The 20,602-nt window shown below is 47.0% G+C and overlaps 2 pseudogenes; both read left to right on the forward strand.

The window, feature by feature from the left end:
* The first annotated feature begins 5,406 nt into the window (after nt 1-5,406).
* LOC136510965 (probable methyltransferase At1g29790) lies at nt 5,407-6,729 on the forward strand (annotated as a pseudogene).
* A 6,137-nt stretch (nt 6,730-12,866) lies between these two features.
* LOC136510975 (uncharacterized) lies at nt 12,867-18,884 on the forward strand (annotated as a pseudogene).
* The last annotated feature ends 1,718 nt before the right edge of the window (nt 18,885-20,602 follow it).

Consider the following 20,602-nt stretch of genomic DNA (forward strand, 5'->3'; position numbering starts at 1 on the left):
GCGTATCATTGTCACGTTGTCAGTCTGCACTGGCACAGCACAGCACAGCAGCGCATCGTTATAAAAAACGAGCCGCGAGCTGCGAGGCACAAAACACGTGCGTGTTTAGTTTGCGAAATTTGAAATTTTTTTTTTTGTTACGGTATCACTTTCGTTTTTATTTGGTAATTAGTGTTTAATTATGGACTAATTAGGTTCAAAACGTTCGTCTCGCGATTTCCAATCAAACTGTGTAATTATTTTTTTTCGTCTACATTTAATACTTTATACACGTATCGCAAGATTCAATGTAATGGCTACTGTAGCATTTTTTGAGAACATTTTTGGGAAATAAACAAGCACCTACATGGAGCGTTTATCTTGAGGTTGACCGAGGGACAACTTTGGAGGGCAGCAAAAGGTAAAACTCGAGTCAGTGTACCAAATCTGCCTCTTTTCTCTGTTGCTTTTTGTCACATCTAAAATAAAAGGAAAAAACATCAAGTACACTTATTTGCTCCCTTCGTTTTCTCCCTTTTGAGCGCATAAAATGCTTTCCACAAATATCCCGCTCATAAAAAGTACCGCAAATATCTCAAAACCCACAAAAACCTGTCAAATTTTCTCAACGCAGTAGCAGAGTTGTATAGCAGCGAGGTGAGCCATTGGCCCCGTTCATAACTAGCTGATTTTATGAGAGAGAAATACTGTAGCGGCTAGTTGATGAATAGTATTTGCTGAAGAGGATCAGCCGGCTGGTTACCAGACCAGCAAACGCGCCCAATACAATCATTGGGAGTATTTATTCCACTAGACGTGTGAATATTCGGCGCACTTTATGCCATCTTCCTTTGCTCTCGATCTTATTCCTGATCCCTCTGGTCTGTTCTTGTTCCTGTCACTGAAATTCTCAGCAAAAAGGTTCTAGCTGTTTCCGAACGAAAATCTCAGCAGAAACTTGTGACCCGTCCTGCGAATGTGAGCGGTTGGTCGCCCACCGCTGCCTGCAAGAGTCTCTGGAATACATCACGGTACGGTTGGCCGGTTGGGGTACGTTACTTGAGGTCTTGTGTTGAGGAACATTTGCCGACGGTGAGTCGGTGACCAGATCACGCCTGGAAAAGCGGATGCGAGTTCCTCCACCAACTTGGACGCCGGCCGCGGCCGGAAAATAACGCAGCAGTACGTGGCCCTCGCGTTTCAAGTTTCAACGGCTGCTTCTGAAGCCGTCCACGTTTCAGAGGAACCTCGCGAAAGCGGTGATGGATCCATACATTGCCGGGGAGGTGTTTGTTCCGGAATCGGGAGCGACTTTTGGGTCCATATCGTGGGTTCTTCTACTATATTCTCATGGCGATGGAGCCATTAGAGCCCCACCCGTTCCCTTCGGGCGCTTGCCCACCCCCTCAAAAAAATCAACCAAATCCGTCAAAATCTCCCCTTAATCCCACCAAAATCCATCTTCCAGCTACGGATCTGCCTCCACCTCTTCCTGATCTACCATCTGGTGGGTCGTTTTGCTCCGGTCATGGCTGCAGTTGGGGTGGCGATTCCTCTCCGGCGTGCAGCTAGCGGCCGCCGCCGGCCGGGCCGCCTTCGCCGGGTGCGGGCGGTGCCGCGGCTGCCGAAGCTACAGGTGTGGACGCTGGCACGTCCGCCCAGTCGCCTGGGATGGTGGAGCTCGGATCCCGTACAGGAGAACCCAGCGACGACGGATCCGCTCCAACCAGCGACACAGTTTATGGCTGTGGTGGGGATGGCTCTTCCCTTCCGGAGGGCAGCCGGCGGCCACTGCCGGCAGAGCCTTCGACGCCCGGTTCCGCCACGAGTTGGGGGGTGCTTCGTCCCCGGGCATAGCTCTGCATGTCCAGTTCGATGCCTCATCCACGGACTCTTCTGGTGATGAGGCGTCCGATGGCTGCACCTCCCCTTTCTTCGACCCTCTATGGAAGGGAAGGGCGAGATGCAGGCGGCCATAGATGCGCGGCCTCCTCCGCGTCGTGGTGGCTTCATGGCTGACGCCCGCCGCCCGTCCGCCATGGCAGCTACCGGCCCTGCTCTGGTGTCTGCTGCTACTGCAACGGTTGTTCGGTCGGAGCACGTGTAGTCCATCATTGTCGGACCTTCGCTATCCCAGGCGGCTGAGTCTGGAGCAGCCAAGCGTCGGTGTCGTCGCAGTCGAGTCCGGCGGCGTCCCCAATGCCGCTAGGATGACAAGTCGTCCTCCCATAGACGCATCCCTGTGCGCCAGCGTTTGGGGCCTCATATTGCCCCATCCGGTGAAGGCGTTGCCGCGGCCTCAGGGCAGAGGGCTCCCATGCACAGGCGGCTTGGCCCCTTCTAAAGGGCCTCCTCGCCGGATCGTGATGGGTGGCAAGAGGTGCTGCCCCGTCAGGGCGTCGCAGCCTCGCAGCACCACCGTCAGGTTCAGCAGGTCGTTGGTTGGCGCTTCCCCGACGAGCTCCGGGGCCGGTGTCTCAATTGCCTGTCCTAGACACACCGCGTGGCGACATGCCGCCTCCCATGCTGGTGCCTACGCTGCAATGGTTTGGGCCACCTGGCCCGTGCCTGTAAGCGTCCGTGAACGGTTCCTGCTCCAGGGGTCGGCGACGGGAGCCGCCGGCGTCGTTGCTTGGGCGTGTAGGCTGGTCGTCGACTACAGCCACCTACCCACATCGGTCCGGCGGAGTCAGGTGGGGCTATGCATGTGCCATCAACTGGTACGCCTATCGGCCGAGGCCGTCGACGCCGACGCAAGAGGCGCCCAAGACGGCCATAGGAAGGCACCAACTCCCCTCCACCGACGTTGTGGCCGACCTCGTGCCAGCCAGCGGGACGTGCCTTCCTTGGGTTGACCCGTTGACACCAAAGGAAGGCACCAACACCCCCTCTACCGACGCTGCGGCCGACCTCGTCGTGCCAGCCAGCGGGACGTGCCTTCCTTGGGTTGACTCATTGATGCTGTTTGTTTGGCCTCACGACGTGCTCCCTGTTTGCGACACCACGGATGACCCGATGCTCGAGGAGTTGGTAGCCTTGATCGCCCCCAGCTGGATCGACCCGCAGTTGGTCGTCTTGGAGGAGCCTTTGGGTGTGGGGGTCCCAGCAGGAGGGTCACTCCTTCCGGCGCAGCTTTGTGCTGGCCCATCTCGCTCGGCCCCTTCTTCGGATGAGGAACGCTCGGACCACGCGAGGACGCCGTCCAGAGTTCCATCCCCGCCTGTGGCCTTGTCGCCCATGGGCGCGGCGGCGGCTGTGGCGCCAGCTCCGGTGTCACCAAGTGGCATCTCGCAGTATCTACAGTCGCAGCTTTGCTCTGCCATCACGGAGCCGATCCTGGTCGAACCTCCACGTCTCCGTGTTCCTAGGAGGCGTCGTGCGGTTGAATGCACATTCTCACCGCCACGTCGTAGCGGGAGGCTTGCGGCCAAGAGCAGATGCAGAGCCTCCAACCCAACCGTGCAAGCCCAGGACGTGATGATGGCAAAATGGGGACTCTGCCAGCAGGATCAGGTGCCGCAGTCATATGTGGAGGGCGATTTCGATAAGTACATGGCCCTATTCGGCGAGCCTCTCTCGGAGTCCAAGCGCGAGGCAATCAGGATGCTCTTCCCGGCAGGCTGTGCGATTGAGGGCATCCAGCTGGTGGAGGGGGTTGACCTTGAGGTTTAGCCTACCTTGGGGTACCCGCTCTAGGTCGTCCAATCGTTGCCTATGGCATAGTTTACTAGCTCGCTGTACCTTAACCCGTTGTTGCTTTATTTCCTCTTGTGGTAGTAGCCGGGCTTCGTCGTCGTTTTCTTTAGTTTTTTCGCTTCTGTTTTTCTTCCTTCTCGCCTAGGAAACCTTTGGTTACCTAGTGTTGAGCCGTTTGTTGTTTGGCTCGATGTTGTCTACTTCCTTTTAATGAAATACGTGCTACACGGCATCTTCGAGAAAAAAAAAAACTTTTGGGTCCATTGCAACTTCGCAGCTTGAAGCGTGGCTGCATTTGTGCCGCGCGTGTAGCCTGTCCCCCTCTTTTTATTTTCTTTCTTTTTTTGCGAAATGAAGGGGAATGCATTAATTAAACTTGATGAAGTACAGACCAGGTATCATCTCCCTGAAAGATACGGAGTAGCTTAATGAAAACAGATTAGAAACGATAGTTATTTAACCATGGGAAGGGGAAGATTAGCAATTTGTGCAGTTGATCTTGAGTGCAGATTAAAAACGGCAATGATTGGTTACTGCTACCGTATGTAGATTAGTAGTGGGGGGATTGCACTAGATAACTGCAGTCTGCAGGTCCTGATCATCAGCAACTAGGATTTCACTTTCAGTTTCAGCACCAGGAAGGGAAGAAAAGGTCTGCACAACGTGAAAATTTTATATCCGGTTCCAGAAGATACCGTTCGGTCCAAAGATATATAAGGCCACCACACAAAAGAAATCAGCAAATGAAGGCTTCACGGCTAAACACACCATGAATTGTTTTTGGTGACGTCTTACTGATCGAAGAAGTTGTATTGGCGCCTAAATAAACCCAGTGACCTGCTAAAAAACAAAGGAAAACACTAGTGCCTGGAGCACTAAGACCCAGTCTTTTTGTTTGTGCCGTGACAGGGACAAAGAAGCAACACTGCAGCTCAGCGAATGGCAGCAATGCAAGGCCCTGCAAGTCTTGGCCATTGGAAGTGCAGTGTAGGGCAGACCAGTTCTTTCGGTACGGTGACACCTTCAGCTCCGCCGATCTCTCCTGGACATCACATCTGCACTAGCTTGAGTGCGGAAGCTTTAACAAATGGGCGTGCATGTCATGGTCAGATAAACTACGTGTCACTGGGAAAATGAAAGCAGTTCTTGTGATAGTGAAACAGTTCATAGTGGGATAGATGGCCTCAGCAAAGATGACAACTACGACGAACTGGTGCAGACCTGGAGACAGGCTAAGCACAAGGTTGGGCTGCATCTATCTGTCCTGGACCCTCAATCCCTTTGATTTATATGGGCTTTAGATCTTAGGCCAAGGCCCAAGGGCTGAGATTCACCACTCATATAAAGTCCGTTGAGAAGCTCTAGCATACACTACTTTTTACACAAAAGCTAATGAACTATGAAGAAGATGGACACCGCTGTTTTTTTTAAAGAAGAAGAAGAAGAAGATGGACACCGCACATTCAGCACTTGGGCACCCAAAACTAAACCTCAAAGACACCTTAGAAATGTACTAACACGAGAGTGCAACATGGGAAACACAAAGCAACCTTATAATAAGGGGAATATTCCTAACATTTAGGTTACTAATTAGAGACCCCAAAGAGTCTCATGTCAATCCTCACGAGACACAATCTCTATAACTAAAACATTCATAACTATTCCATCCACAGGTGTGACACCAAAGCCGCTTCATACGATCAGATCAAGAAGGCAACGCGCACTCGCTCCATGCGATCAGCTCAATCCCCATACCAGCCGCAACAAATCAAGAAGGCAAAAATCAATCCCCATAACTGCTGCAGCGGCACCACGGCGGCCACGCTGCTCTTGTTCCTGCTCACCAACGCCGTCTCTATCGCCATCGTCTCCTCGGGCGTCGGGCCCTCCCTCCTCCACCGCTACAGCAGCAGCGGCTATAGGCCCGCTGCCACCATCGTCCACCTCTGGGACGGCTCTGCGGCGCTCCAAGCGGACCTCAACGCCACGAAGGACGCGCTCGCCACCGGCTGCGCTGACCTCGCGGACCTCCACACCCGCGTCCGCACCGCCAACGAGCTCCTCCAAGCCATGCAAGACCACGGCGGCCGGGACCTCCCTGCGACGCCTAACTGTGGATGGAAGCGCGAGCTCACCGACGAGCTTAGGCTAGCCATAGGCCCGCATTGCAAGGTGGCTGGGGCTGCGGCGGGGGAGGTGTTCCTGGTGCTGGGCCACGCGTGCGTCTGCGTCCAGGACGACCTGGAACGCTACATGGACTATGCGCCCGGCGGGGAGTGCTCGTCCGACGAGCCGCTCGCGCATAGGCTCATGCTCAGCGGCTGCGAGCCGCTGCCACTGCCCCGGAGCCTCTAGACCATGCCGTCGGACACCACCACCGTCGTCTGGGACGCGTACACGTGCAAGAACTACTCGTGCCTCGTGGTCGTCGGCCGCGGTGGCGGCATCAGCGGCTGCGACGACGGATGCTTCGACCTGCGTCGCGGGCGGGGGAATAAGAATAAGGCCAACAGATGGGCGCACAGCGACAGCGCGCTGTCTTACTCCATCGACGTCGTGCTCCATGCGTGGCCCAATGGCACGGTACGCATCGGCTTGTACCTCGGCGGCGGCTCCCCCTCCGGCACGCTCACGGTGCGAATGCTGGAGCGCGCGCGGGTCACCGTGCTCACCGCGGCCATCAACTCTGGCGCGCCGTTCGGCAGCTTCGTCACATCACGCAGCCTGGTGCCACTGCACATCACCACCGCGCACCTGCTGCCCCTGTTCGACGGTACCATGGACATCGTGCACGCCGGGCATGACCTCGGCGGCGGCGGGTGGGTGGCCCCCGGCGTGATGCTGGAGTTCACGCTGTTCGACGTGTACAGGGTGCTCAGGCCAGGGGGCTTGTTCTGGCTGGACCACTTTGTCTACGCCGCCGCGCAGCTGAACGCGACGTTCGCACTGATGATTGATCGCGTTGGGTTCAGGAAGTTGCGGTGGAACACCGGCAGGGGAAAGGAGAAGGAGAAGTGGTATATGTCGGCGCTGTTGGAGAAGCCCATGACATGAGCATGAGAGCGTTTGTGTGCGTTTGTTTTTTACAGGGAAATTGGGGTTGTAATAATCCTATGAATTATGTCTTGTTCATTCTTGCTTATGGTGTACTATGACTTTTTGCCCAATTGCAGAAAAATACAATACATTACGTGTCAGCTTCCTATTGGTTGATAATTGTCTAAGACCAAAAAGAAATTTAGCGAATTGCGGTGCCTAATTGGAAATTTTTGAGGTAGAATTAGAATCTCTACAACTAAAACATTCATAACTAAATCTTCTGGATCATCATTGATTGGTGACCAACTGCAGCTTGGTATTCGTGCAAAGCACGTTCTCTTAGTCAAACTATTGAGAGATTAGATTCTTAATTGTAGAATAGATTCTAAAACATGTATTGTGAAACACAAACTTGTTATGATTATCTTTCCGTAGCACTTGATTTCTAAAGAAGTGCAAGCTTATCTTTCACGTATTGTAGACATGAAGTGATGCGACCAATTGAAGTTGATGTTTTAGTTTTGCATTCAAATTTAGAGTTATATTTTAACTATCTATCTTTCGTGAAGACTTATGTAATATTTATTTGAATATTATGATTTCGGTATCCATTTTAGATAACAGTATAACACACGCTCATACATATGTTATCTTGGTATTATGTGTTCTCGTTGCAACGCACGGGCATTTAACTAGTAGGATAAACGATAGATATTAGAACTCACAATTATCTGGCCTTTCATTTGGTAGAATCTAAGGGAAGTTTGGCAGGGCTCCAGCTCCTCCTAAAATGGCTCCAACTCTATCTTGTGTAGTAGCTTTTCTTGTGTCGTTTTGGTTGGCAAAAAGGCTCCGGTGGCTGTTTTGTTATAATTTGTACCTAGTTTGTGAGGAGTCAAAAGAAGCCATGTTTTTGTGGTTACGGGTCTTTAGTAAAAAACGACTCTGGCTCCTCCATACTTCTTTGTTGGAACGGTTTCTTGGACGACCGTTTGTCAGGAACGGAGTTGCTCTAGAAGCCCGGTCAAACGAGCCCTAATTATTGTCGTCAATGAATGCCATTGGAACTATTCTATTTTAATTAAAAAAAAGATACACAGCGGGAAGTAACCAGATTTACATAGTTTTCAGTGTCGGAGGACAAGTGGGAATTGAGGTTGGGAGTTAAGGTATGGCATGGACAAACTAACAGGGCAATGGACTGCACTTTATAACACCGAGCTGATGAAACAGCGGGCTACAATAGCTCCGCGGTTTAATTTCGATTTAAAGTGGGAGGATACTGGAAGGCTAAACTTGAGATGTATAGGTGAATTCCTCATGGGTGAATTGAACTTTGTAGTTTCAATTCCATGTTTCTCTCTCTACCCCTCTTGAATTCAACATTTCCTTTTTCATTTCTCGGACCCTCTTTTTGGCGGATTTTGATCTGCTGCTCTAGTTGATATTTTGATATGATTTTGGAGTGTTTTAGGGTCCTTAGAACATAGCCATATCATGTCTTGAAGCCCAACACTTATCTCCTAAGTTTCTCACTCTAAAAACTATTTTGGTGAATTATGGTTTCTTTGAGCCGGGCGGTCTTATGATCGATCTAGGTGATATGACATAAAGAGAACATATCTATACTTGCCCAACTGAGGATTCTCCATGAGCTTCTTGAATTCGTGCTCTCAAGTTTTCTTAACAAAACCCCAATTTGAGAGAGTATTTTCTTAACAAAACCCAAATTTGAGAGAGTAATTTCAAAATTCTTGGTAATCCCAAATGTTATTGGCAAGTCCGCCGGGAATACCTTAACCATGTGGTAAGCAAGCTTTGTGCAGAATTTCACAAATTTTGGAGGTCGCTTGTTAAGGTTTACCTTTTTTCTAAAAATTTCTAGGATGAAATATGGTAAAATAGGTCTAGTCATGTTTGAAAGTAGGCTAAGGCCTTGTTTGGATGCGCATGTATTCATCTCAATCCACATGTATCGAAGTAGATTGGAGTGAAATTAAACTAAGTTTCATTCCATTTCACTCTAACACATGCATCCGAACAAGGCCTGGTTTCCAGACTTGGTCGGGACGTTGGGTGTTCACGATTTGGCCAAGTTTATTTTCCCTGTCAATGTAAGTCTCATTCCTAAAAACGTCAAACGGTATGTTGTGTGTACGTGATAACAGCCTATTCGCTTGAACTTATCAGTATTTTTCTCTCACAACAAAACAGCTTCAGTCGGCTTATCAGTCGGCTTTAATACCAGCCAGACCCTAGAAGGCCAACTTGGATTGATCTTTGAAACATATAATCTACATATTACTGTCTACCTGGCGAAAAATATAAGGCTCTTGTCATCCTCTGAATATCCCTTCAGTCCTTCACCGAGCATTGTCAAAATAGGATACACAGCTACACACGAGCCTCAGCTAGCTCCTTCTGTTCCTTTTATCTAAAAAATGAAGAACTTACCGCGCGCCTTGAGCACTTTGGCGTCCAAAGAAGACCGTAGAGTAGAGTAGTAGAGACGAATACAATCTCTCTTACAACTAAATAAAAAATGAGACCGTTTTGGTGCGACAATTGCGAGTCATCCGTCTGTTATCCATAGGATCGATCCCACCTCCCACTCCAACGGGCGAGCGAAAGGAGCGATTTATCCGCCCGTCACTCCATCCATGCACGCGATCAGCGCGAGACGCTGCCATCGCCGCAGGCCCTGTGACTGTGACAAAGGAAGGAATTGCCATGATAAAGGAATGAATTGCCGCGAGAAAGGAAGGCATCGCCGCCTATCGCACTCGCGCTACACCTCGCGCTCGCTGGAGAAGGAGATTTTCCGCGCCGCGGAGTCAGGCGACGACGACGCGTTCACCTCCCTCATCCCTGCCGACCTCTCCCTGCACAACGAGGACGGCCGCTACCTCCTCGAAGTCCCCGCCGCTGCCGGCCATCCTCGGGCGCCCAGAGGTCGCGGGGAGAGCGGAGGATGCGAGTGAGCGCGAGATCCGCTCCGCCCGAGCCGGTGCCGCGGCCGCCATCTCCTGCTCGGCCTCGCCATCACCATCGCTGCCCTGCTCGCACTTGCCTCCGCCTTCGAATCCGACCACAAGGTGCGTTGCTCACGACCCTACCACAAGGCCTCTCTGTGCCGCGGATCCATGTCTCCGCTCGCACCCATCCCGGTTAGATCAGTCGAGTCGCTCTGGATCTCAGCCGCCTCGTCGGTCGGATCTCACGCAGTCACGCTACTGGGTTGATGGAGCCGGCTCCTCGCCCGGGTTTGTTCTAATGTGAGGTTCGGTTGGGGCTGATACGATTAGAGAGTTCCTGGTGTTTGACAGTCGAGGATAAATGAAGAAATTGTTTTCTGTAACTTAAAAAGTCTCAATGACAGACGTTATTAGGAATAGCTACTAATAATCCAATGTCTTCTTGTGTCTAAATCTAGATAGAACCTTACAAATAAATATCGATATGTCAATCCCTGAGAAATAAATCACCACAGAAATTCGAAGCAGAGATCATTGGTAGTATCTAACAGATTTTACTTATGTGGTTGCTGCTTGAATGTTGTTTTCTTTATGCTTCCTACATCAGTGCAAATATGTTCCGACTTCCGAACTCGCAAGTTCTCATCCTTTTTAATACTTCTTACACTTGAGCGAGATGCTAAGAAGGTCCAGCAGTTTGCTGATGCCATTAAAAGCTGATCAAATGATCGTCCTCTAGGCACGACCTATTATCTGAAACAATAATAGATTAAGTGTGTTTAATCCAATGTCGATCGTAGCTGACGGCTGGTGGCCAACTGTTTGTGCAGTTGACAATTGCCATCCAAGTTAAGTATTTGCCAATTTTTGTTTTGATCAAGTATGATTTAGATTTTTGTAGCAGGAGCTCATCCAAGAGTTAACACCATACAGCCATGAAGAGTTTAGATTTTGGATTTTGGAGGCTGCAGGAGTTTATCAAATAAACATGCTACTGACAGGTCATACATCACAATTATCTTATGAGGAATGACAGCAATGATAAAAAAAATAGTTCAATTAGTTTATGAGCAATGACAGCAATGCAACTAGACTTATGCTCAGATGCATACTAAATATTTTTCTGCCAGCTGCTGTGCCTGCAACCAAAGATGATGCCATTCAGACCATAAAGTGCTTCACGATAGGGTTTAGCAGGTTATAAAAGTCACGAAATACATATTCAAGGTAACCCAGAAGATAAAGAAGTGATACTTCTTGGCCCAAACATTGAATTCTCCTGGTAGTTACTTAATAGCTAAGATCGACATTGAATTCTTCTTGGCCCAAACATTGAATTCCGTAAGTATTTGTAGCTGATTAGCGACCTGTTCGTCCAGGATAGCAGCAGTGGTGGTGCAGCAGCAAGAGGATTGGTACCAGAAGGTCGGAGTACATTGTTGTGAAGATCCTGCCGCTGGAGCAGCTGCACAGGAGGCAGTGCAAGGGTCCTAAATGTCTTGTCCTTCGATTCATGCAGGTTGATATCGCTTTCATTTTGTTCAACCAAAAAACACCATCCAGTGCCTCCTCTTAAATACTTGGTTTGCTAGATGGTAGATGCCAAGTAGTTATTCTGAGCACTCTTGTTTATACATTGAATGCTTGCATGCTGTGATGTTTGACAACTATGAAACGATTTCAGTAGTTAAGGTTTTGGCTATGCATCGTTTCTCTACATAGGTTTTATAGATTAATTCAAAAATACCAGTCACATGTTAGCTAGAATAGAATGTATGGTTTTAAAATAGACATTTACATGCAAGAAATAAAGATTGTCCCCTGTTTCTGTTTTTTCTTTGGTTTCTTGCTTCAAATCTCTCAACATTCTTCTACAAGTTTATAGTTGCTGATTTTAATGTGCTGAAAAAAACTGCGCGATGAGACAATACTGGATTAGTATAAATAACAATTTGAGAATTTGCATGGTTTCGCGGTTCTAGCCCGACAGTAGTTGTGCAATAGCAGGGCAGTCACAATGACCTGATTTGTACTACAGCTTGATTTCCATGCAGGTTCATTCAGTTTCTACAGAGACAAAAGTCATGTTCCTGTTCCTGTAGGTCATGCTAAAAGATTCACAAGCTGTAGGTTCAATAAGTCGTTCTAATGATCTGTTTGACATTTCTGTTAAGCTTCCATTTTCGTGCATCCATTTGTTACTATGAACTGAATCTGAAAGATACTATGAAATGAGCATTATATGTACCATATGCTAAACCATAGGCTTGCATCTATACTTGAGACATCAATCAGCCTATTTGCTGGTTGGTTTCTGGGCTGATAAGTCCGGCTGGTGCTGGTTTGTTATGAGAGAAAAATACTGTTGGCTGGCTGATAAGCCCTGGCTGAAACCAACAAGCGAACATGCTGAATATTGAAAACTGCTACTTTCGGTTTGACCCTACTAATAATTGGCTACTTTTGGTTTGACCCTACTAATAATATTGAAAACTGCTACTTTCAATTTCACCATACTACTTTCGGTATACTTTCCTTATGGCGTTCCTGGATACTTGATCTCCTGCAGGCAACCACACCTCACTACAAGTAACAGGCATCCTGTAAACTGAAGCTGAGAACTGAAGCTACTCTGTTGCCTGTCGGACAATAAATCTACAAACTGCTCATTATAAGGTTTTTTTGTATTGGCCAATTCCTTTGCTGATTTGCCAGTTTGCCTATTAGACAGCAAACACACTTTGTGATAGATTGATGTTTTAGTGTTTCTCCCCTTAGACGTGTTTCTCCCCTTAGACTGATGTAGTACTAATAATTGGCTAAAATAAATAGTATGGTGAAATACACTTGAAAACATCAAATGCCATGATCTCTTTTCCTTTGTTCAAATATGCTCTGCAATAAAGGCACTTTGTGACAGATTAATGTTTTAGTGTTTCTCAACTTAGATACACAGATAGCTTTTGTCCTGTTGATCGTCACTTGGTTACAACTGACACAACTAGCAGTAGTTTATTAAACCGAGGATCCACCCTAACTTAAGCTAATTGGTTATTTGTATTCGGATCTGATCTAATTACATTTGTATACATGTATTATGCCTGCTAACTTTGACCATTTTCAGAGATTAATTTCTGATTGAAACTAGGGATTAATTTTGTGTCCAGCTTCATCACAATGTAACCTATGCAAAATAATGAAGGTTGTACACCATTTGAAGACTTGACAAACACCATAAATAGAGGTAATTGTTTATACTCATGTCCATAGACACTTTCACTTGTATTATTTGTTGTAATTAAGTAAATATCTATCAACTTATTTTTCAAACAGGTGACCAGACAACATCAAATTCATAAGTGCAAGTTGATGAACGTGCGCAGTGTAAAAGGGAAAGAGAAAAAGCACGACATGCATCAATGACTCAAGAAGAAAGGGATGAAAAAAATAAAAAAAAAACTTAGGGAAAAGTATCATCAGATAAAGGCAGAAATTGCACTAGCTGCTGGGCCGAGAGGTCCACCTGAAAGGTCCTTGTTTGGTTTTGGTAATTGAGTGACAACCTAGGTGGACTAATTGTGTTTATGTGAGATACACAGGTGATTAGTCCACAGGTACATATGTGTGAGCAACATATGCCATGAAGGTGAAAATAGCTTGGAGATATTGCGAAGCTCACACATGTGATGATGAAGGAGCTTAAATGCACATGAGACATGACATTGAGTCATGTGATCAAGGCGGAGAAGATCAAGACAAGACTTGGCTTGATGGACCGGTTACAAGCGTGAAGGGCAAGTCGAAGGCTTTGGAGTGATGGACCGCGTGGCGGTGAAGCTTGAGCAAGACTTGGCGCCGATGGACGATGGCAACGGTGAAGAGCAAGTAGAGTCAAGATCGATGAACCAATATGATCATGTGATGATATGAAGTGGATCATATCATTGTTGATCGTGTTGGTGCATGTGTTGCATCGACTTTGAAGGAGATGGAATGGAATGCGCAAGGCAAATGTATAACCTAGGGCATTTCATTTCACCGGTCATAGGTGTGTAGAGAAGTTTATGACCGGGTTTAGGATAGATGGCCGTACTATCAAGAGGGGTAAACTTGTTTGCATATTAGTCATCTAGTGCCACTCGAGTGATCTAACTTTGCATTGTCGCTAGGATCGAGTGGCGTGGCAAGTTGAGTGGCTAACATCCTTTGGGAAATAATTATGAAAATGCTAACACACTTACACATGGTGGTGTACACTTGGTGGTGTTGGCACATTTACAAAGGAGGTGGTGTTTGCAGGGTTGAGATGGGCTTGGGTCCCTCTCTCCCTCCCGCCGAGCTTGTGAGGCGGGATTCAGCGCTTTCGGAAAAATGAAATGCCTATTTTTTATTGCGCTGGATGCAAATTCTTGTGGTTAGCACACTTGAGCAAGGGTGAAGAGAATGGAGAAGATGCTGGCGTCGGTCAACTGATCGGACGCTGGATCTGAATGCACCGGATGCTGGAAGGCTGCGTCCGGTCAGACTGACGTACGGTGACGCAGTAGCTGGAGTGTGACCGGACGCTGGCTGCGTTCGATCGCGTTCGACCGGACGCGTCCGGTCATGCTCGGGAGCTTATTGGAAACGACCGGACGCTGAGGGTCCAGCGTCCGGTCAGTTGAAGCTGGAGCGTCCGGTCAGGTCAAGTGACCGTTGGAACCGGGACACGTGGTCGTCTGTGGGCGACCGGACGCTGAGGTCCAGCGTCCGGTCAACACGACCGGAGCGTCCGGTCGGCCCAACCGTTGCCCAGTGAAGGGGTAACGGCTAGTTTAGCCCTTGAGGCTATAAATAGAAGTGGCCCTCGGCCATGGCTGGTCAAGAGCACCTCAAGGGACTTAGTGTCCATGCTTGTGAGTGCTTGGGAGCCCTCCATCACACATATACTTGATAGTGATCATTCGATTGTGTGAGTGAGCGATTCTAGTGCGATTGCATCGTGAGGTTGCATCGAGTGGCACTAGGTGATCGAGTTGCAAGCCGGTGGTGCTTGTTACTTTTAGAGGTTGCCACCTCCTAGACGGCTTGGTGGTGGTCTCCGTCGAAGCGCGCAAGAAGCTTGTGCGGCGCTCCGGAGAAGTGCTTGTGAGGGGCATTGTGCTCGCCCCGCGGGAGCCGCGAAGAGCAACTCTAGTAAAGCGTGTCATTGAGCTACCCTCACTTCTGGGGTAGGTTCTTGCGGCGCCCGACGTGCGGGCTTAGCGGGTGATGCTAATTAGCCGCCGAACCACCAAGTGAGCGGTCGACACAACGGGGACTAGCATGTTGGCAAACACGTGAACCTCGGGAGAAAAATCATCGTGTCAACCTTGTTCTTCCCGTTGGTTTGCATCCCCATTACATAAGCTTGCAATTACTTTTATACATATTAAGCTTGTGTAGTTGCTCTTGTAATTATATAGCTTGTGTAGCTTGCTAATTACCTTCTTGCTTGTGTAGCATAGAAGTAGCTCCCTTGCGTGGCTAATTTAGTTTGTGTAACCTTGTTAGTCACATTGCTTAGTTTGTGTAGCTAAGTATTTGCGCTCTCTAATTAGGCATTGGTTGCCTTGTTATTGAGCATTGCTAGTGAGCTTAGTTAGCTTTGTGTTTTTACTTACTAGCAAGTGTAGGAGCTCCCTTGTTGCTTAAAGTACTAGCGGCATAGGTTTGTGTGACCTTGCTTCTAGAATTGGTTAGGAGAGCTCTAACTAGCCCGGCACCTTTGTTGCATAATTGTTATCTTTGCAAGATGCTAATGAACATATATAGTGAGGTATAGTCTTGGCTAGACCGATAGTTTTAATTCCGCATTTGTATCGGTTAGCCAACGCGATTAAGTTTTAGAAAAGACTATTCACCCCTCCTCTAGTCGCCATCTCGACCCTTCACCACCGCAAACAAATTTTAACAACCAAACATAGAACAAACATTTGTTCTCATATAGATACATTATCATTAATTATTATCTAAACAGGTGTTGGGGTTGAATCAAACAAGGAAAACATGGATGCCACCAAGCTAAAAAGGAAAAGGAAAAAGGCACGATTGGCGGCAATGACTCAAGAAGAAAGAAATGAAAAAATAGAAAGTGTTGTGAACGATATCATCAGAAAAAAGCAGGCAAACCTGATTTTGCTTTTCTGAATTCAGCATTGCTATTTTTTAGTTTATTTAATATAGTAATGTATATGTTCTAAATGTATATGTTGTACCCGTTGGAGTTGAATCAACCAAGGAAAGCACTTATGGCTATGAAGATAGTGACAGGCTACATCGAAACAACTCATACAATCCCATGTAGATTGATAAAGATAACACATGTACTATTTTGGTGTTTTTGTTCCTAATACTAATTATTTTTTCTTGTGTTTGTATGATGTCGAGGCCAAGGTTAATATCATGTTATTATATATATGTAGATGAATACTCCGATAGATGTATAGATCAAAGTGGCATGATTGACTTGACTAATGCATCACTTGATCTAAACCCAAGTACATTGTTTTTTTCATTAATGTTATCTATTTGAGAAGAAAAAATGTAGTGGGCAACCCAATTATTGTTCATGATAATGTAATAAGGAATTAATGTTCTTGCAATATGTGCCCTTCTGTATTTTATTTGAGACCATACTTTTTTTATTATATATAGGTGCTGTAAATGCATCCAGTTCCATCGACAATATTGTCACGTCCAAAAGAGCGTAAGCGTGAGCTAGATAGAGCACGAAGGTATGCAATGTCTCTTGGACAAAAGGCACTATTAAAAAGAGACGGTGTGACTTGTATGCAAAAAAAATGTAGCAAGAAAACTACAAATGACTCCACAAGAGAAGGAGGTGAAACGAAAAGACAGCAAGAAAAACGACAATAGGATGGTAAGAGAACACCGATACAACAATTTACATCCGGACTCAATAGCCATGGAGAGCGCTCACTTTAATCGTCAGCTTATTTTTCCTTCACCTCAATCGCCTAAAGCGCCTTCACACAATATGAAAATACCCGAATTGAGGGGCACGCCTGTTGACGTCGCGCTGACTGTAGTTCCAAATCTAGAAGTCCAGACCTTGAATTGAGTCCACAGACCGTACATAGGCATCGAGTGACCACTGGAGAGAGAAATTCCCTTCTATCCCGTCGCAATCGGGTTTTTGAACCAAGCATTGGAAGAAAGGCTAGAGGGTGTGCGGATGGAAAGTGCAATGATGTGAACAACCCGACTCAACCGAGTGTGGTTTACAACGGTAATAATATATATTATATATATTGTTGGCACTTTCACCTTTACTCTTCTATTCCAAAAACTCATACCATCATTTCTTATTACAGATGGTGTCACCCAGGAATCTCCAGTTCCACGACCTCATAGCTACACAGGTACACAGACACAACCGTCTATAGTCGACGGTACCTCTCCAATGCCTCTAAACGGTGCACAAGCTCATACACCAAACTCTATGGTCGAGGATAGTATTTTCTTTATTAAATTTATCCCTTTTTTATTTTTTTGTATGCCATTATATTTCGTTCGTCATATATGTGCCCGCGTTGCACAGACTATGATGAGGGTGTCATATTTGAGGACGACGAGGAAGATGATGAGGCGTACTTTTTCGCCGGACAAGGTACACCACATAAATGTCAAAACATTCTTTCACAAACTTTCTTTCAACGTGTAACACATCAACATTTTGTCAGAAGACGACGAGGAGGGAACTGACGTCGAGCACGATGTCGACACGGATGAGCAAGAGAACAGTGAGCCTGATGTCCTAGGTCCATACGACCGGGTTTATGCTAATGTCCCGTCAGAGTCGCACATGCTATCATCGGTGCCGAACTACGAGCACTGCAACGCACAGAAATTCGAGGGTGAACTGCCTGGATTCTGTTGTCGGGGGTGAAAAGATTCATCTTTCAACTCCTAAGACACCACTAGAGCTGATGAGGTTGTGGTCAAGCTCGGACGCTGATGCTAGGCACTTTCGTGCAAACATCAGATATTTCAATAGCCACTTCTCTGTACTGCCACCTAGATTGTGTGACCACTAACATGCGAATCTACGGTATCTACATATTCCGTGCCCATGGCCAGATTTACCATAACATACAATCATTTGGTAAAGAGGATGGTGTCAAAAAGAGACACCTCGAGCTTTATTTTTATGACGACGATCCGTCCCTCGAGCATCGAATGAGCAAGTGTCGTGAGCAATGCGCCTAAAAAGACAAAGAAGTTATAGAACAATTGGTTAGGATCTTTAATGGGAATCCCTACTCTCAGCAACTAAGGAATATGGGACATGTTGAAAACCTTGAGGATTACCATGTCGAGTTGAACCTTGACCAGCGGCTCGACCAGAGAACATATAATGTGCCATTGACATCAGAGATGGCCGCCACCTAGGTTGAGGGGAGTGAGCATCTAGGCCAATTTGAGCATAGTGTTCTCCTGCATGGGAAGGATTGGTCTATACACGGCATTCGCTCATATAATGCGTGCTACGACTCACTATCATACCCGATATTCTTTCCAAGGGGTGAGCTCCGATGGCACAATTGCATTCCAAAAGTGGATGTGACTATGGCTCAAGTTGAGAAAGCTCGAGCAATCCGCAAAAAGCATGTTGAGAATGCTGGCAATGATGATGATGATGGAGGTAACTTGAACTCTTTTCAATAATGCAATATAAACTCTTGTCTGTACTCATGATACTAATTCGAATAATGTCTCCCTATAGAACCTGTTGGGAATACATGTGTCTCCGTGCGTGGCTACTATTGCTACAAGTTTCAGATGCGGCTAGGGATATTTAATCCAATACTCTTTGGCGGTCGTCTTTTCCAGCAATTTGCCATCGACACCTACATCAAGATTGAGAGCTCACGTTTAGACTACATGAGGAACAATCAGGATACTTTGAGGGCTGACCTATACCAAGGCCTGGTGGACAACATGCATTTGGCTGAAGGATCTGCTGAGAATGTCGGAAGGCATACTGTCATGTCTTCGTCATTCATCGGAGGACCCCGTGATATGAGGCATCGGTACATGGATGCAATGGCTTTGGTGCGAAAGTATGGTAAACCTGATATCTTCCTCACAATGACATGGAACCCTAACTGGGACGAGATCAAAAATAAACTTTATCCAGGCCAGACACCATAGGACCATCCAGATCTCATCACATGAGTCTTCAGAGCAAAGTTAGAGGCGATGAGGAAAATGTCGATGGAGAAAGACATACTTGGGAAGGTGAAGGCCTATGTGTATGTAGTGGAGTTCCAAAAGAGGGGCTTGCCGCATGCACACTTCTTCCTAATAATGGAATGGAGGTACAAGCTCACATGTCTTGAGCAATATGACATGATTATCACTGCAGAGCTACCAAACATAAAGAAGTACCCTGAGCTCTACAAGATGGTCACAAAGCATATGATGCATGGTCCTTGCGGGATGCTTAATCCATACTGTCCGTGCATGGTGGGCCACGGTGCATGTAAGAACCGTTACCCGCGCCCATTCTATGAGTCAACATCATAGGGAAAGGATTTGTACCCCATCTATCGGCGACGCAATGACGGCCATACAAAAAAAGTCTGAGGCCATTACCTGGACAATCAATGGGTCATCCCTTACAACTCTTGCCTGCTACGTACCTTCAATTGCCATATAAATGTTGAGGCCTATGGGAGCATTAAATCAGTAAAGTATCTGTTTAAGTACATATACAAGGGACATGATAGGGCATCGGTGGTGATGAGGGAGGCTGACAAAGAAGACGAGAAAGGGAACATTGATGAGATCAAGCAGTATAGAGACGCTCAGTGGGTGATGCCTCCAAAAGCACCGTGGAGAATATATGGCTTTGACTTGAGCAAGAACCATCCACCAGTACAGCAGCTGCAGCTTCATCTACCTGGCATGCACATGGTGGCATTTCATAAACGGGACAAGGTCGAAAGGATCGTTAATAAGCCAGGTGTAGAAGAGTCAATGCTGACAGCATACTTCGAAGCAAACAGGCTGCATGAGGAAGCCCACGGAATCTTGTATCGGGACTTTCCGGAGCATTTTACCTGGCAGTCTGATGGTAAATTCTAGCAGAAAAGGAAAAACTCCATTTTCTAAGTTGGCAGACTCATCTTGGCTCATCCCGCTAAGGGAGAACGCTACTTTCTTTGTGTTCTCTTAAACAATGTTGCTTGTGCTACCTCATACGAACACCTTAGGACTGTTGATGGCGTGCTACTACCTTCGTTTCGTGAAGCTGCGGAAAGGAGGGGTCTAATCGAACAAAACAATACACTAGATGAATGTCTAACTGAAGCTACTTTCTTCCAGATGTCTTCCTCTCTATGAAGGCTATTTGCAACAATATTGGTATTCTGCGAGCTGAATGATGTGATGGGGTTGTGGAAAAAACACTACGATGTAATGTCAGAGGACTACAGGCGTAATAATCCATCCCCAGATCTGGTGCAACAGATGGTTTTGATAGACATTATAAACATGTTGCAGTCTATGGGAAGGACATAAGGTCATTTCCTCTTCCAGATATTGATCACACATACGACAATGCCAGCCATATTCCTTGTGAGATTTTTTAGGAAGCTAGCATCGAGCTGAATCCCAAAGATATGCTATTGTGCGACTCGCTCAACGCCGAGCAAAGGTCTGCCTACGATGAGGTAATGGCCGTTGTCTACAGCAAACAAGGCGGGCTATTCTTTGTGGATGGACCTGGCAGGACGGGAAAGTCCTTTTTATATAGGGCACTTTTCGCAAAACTACGTGGGCCACGACAAGCTTGTCGTGGTGACAGCTACATCTAGAGTTGCAGCGTCCATAATGCCAGGCGGGAGGACGACCCACTCGCGTTTCAA

Source organism: Miscanthus floridulus, chromosome 1, assembly GCF_019320115.1.
Source record: "Miscanthus floridulus cultivar M001 chromosome 1, ASM1932011v1, whole genome shotgun sequence".
NCBI classification, from domain to species: Eukaryota; Viridiplantae; Streptophyta; class Magnoliopsida; order Poales; family Poaceae; genus Miscanthus; species Miscanthus floridulus.